This window comes from Heterocephalus glaber, unplaced genomic scaffold (assembly GCF_053883595.1).
Source record: "Heterocephalus glaber isolate CG9 unplaced genomic scaffold, H.glaber_assembly_v1.0 deba00001600, whole genome shotgun sequence".
In the NCBI taxonomy this organism is placed as follows: domain Eukaryota; kingdom Metazoa; phylum Chordata; class Mammalia; order Rodentia; family Bathyergidae; genus Heterocephalus; species Heterocephalus glaber.
This window is the reverse complement of record NW_028258372.1, coordinates 28631574-28633286: the sequence shown is the minus strand read 5'-3', so window position 1 is coordinate 28633286 and position 1713 is coordinate 28631574. Positions and strand designations below refer to the sequence as shown.

Genomic DNA, 1713 nt, shown 5'->3' with positions numbered 1-1713 from the left:
CATAGACTGCTGTGGCACACATGTCATAGGTTTTCTACCGCTAATTTAAGCTATGGTGGCATAGGAGTCATTAGCAACTCTACATATCTGGAGTACTGGAGTCTTGTTTCTTAAAGAGGAATCTAAAATCATCTAGAGATTCACAAGGTTAGCATTCTTATTTTGGATGGTGTTTTTCCTTAGGCAGTTGAAGTGGGGCTGGCTTTATTTTAGAAAGCTGAATCCAGGGCCAGAGCCTCTCAATTGGGACACAAGATATCTCTCTGCTCCCTCACAACCATTTCTGCATCAACTATGGCCACCTTTTCATAGTTAAGCACCAAAGCCAAAATGCCCATTGTGGGCCTGGGCACTTGGAAGTGTCCCCCAGATCAAGTCAAAGAAACCTGGAAGGCAGATCAGGATATCACCACATTCACTATGCCTACATCAGTCAGAATGAGAATGAAGTGGGAGAAACCATCAAGAGAAGATTCAAGAGAAGGTTGTGAAGTAGGAGGACCTCTTCATTGTTAAGAAGTTGTAGTCCACATTCTTCGAGAGAAACCTAGTGAAGGAGGCCAGTTGGAAGACCCTAGAGGACCTGAAACTGAACTATCTGGACATCTACCTTATTCACTTTCCACAGGGACTTCAAGCTGAAGCCTTTCCCAGAGATGATAAAGACAACATCCTCCCCAGTAAATAACATCCTGGATGCGTGGGAGGTCATGGAGGAGCTGGTGGATGAGGGGTTGGTAAAAATCTTGGGTGTCTCCAACTTCAACCACTTCCAGATGGAAAAGCTCTTGAAAGCCTGAAGTAAAATACAAACCAATAATTAAGGAGATAGAGTGTAACCCATACATCACTCAGGAGAAACTAATCCAATGCTGCCGTACTGAGAGCATCACTGTCGCTGCCAACAGCCCCTAACTCTCCAGACAGACCTTGGGCCAAGCCAGAGGACCCTTCACTGCTAGAAGATCCCCAGATTAAGGTGATTGGTGCGAAGCACCAAAAAATCCACAGCCCATCTTCTGATCTGGTTCCACATTCAGAGGAATGTGGTGGTGATTCCCAAGTTTGTGACACCAAGGTGCATTAATGAGAATTTTCAGATAATTGCCACCTGAGATGGTTACATCCCTGTCCCTTCTTGTCCCCTCTGGACACTTGAGGTTTGTTATTGCCCTTCCTCAAAAAGCACCCAGATCTACAATTGTTGGATGACTAATGAAGGAGAGATAGAAGAATTCCTGTGGCTTGGCCTGAATACTACAGTTCTGATTTTCTAGCCAGAGATTTATTTAGGGCTTTATCTTGGTTTTTGAAGTTTGATTCAGTTTAGTAGCCACAACATGTTGTTGGCTTGTTTAGCTTCTAGCCAAAGGAAACTCCTAAGCCTTTTCTCCCCCATGTAATTTCTTAGACCTGAATAAAGAACTCACACCCATTAAAAAAAAATAAAAGAAAGCTGAATCCAGCTATCTGTCTCTGCCACCTTCACTGCAGGGAGTATGACAAGGATCACTGAAAAGAATCCCTTCCATTTTAGTTTTAGTTGGTTTGCAGGAGTCTCTGGTCTCCAAGTTTTTTTGAGTATTTGGTTCCCCAGGGCAGATTCTAGTTTGTCCCTCTGGGCCAGGAGCCAGAAGGACTTTATTTCCATATACATTAATACCTTAGTTTGTGAACATAATTTGCTCCAGAAACATGTTTTTAATCCAGACT

General features: G+C 43.3%; 1 pseudogene; it reads left to right on the top strand.

Annotated features, from left to right (window-relative positions):
- Positions 1-294: 294 nt before the first annotated feature.
- Positions 295-1115, top strand: LOC101724982 (aldose reductase-related protein 2 pseudogene; annotated as a pseudogene).
- The last annotated feature ends 598 nt before the right edge of the window (positions 1116-1713 follow it).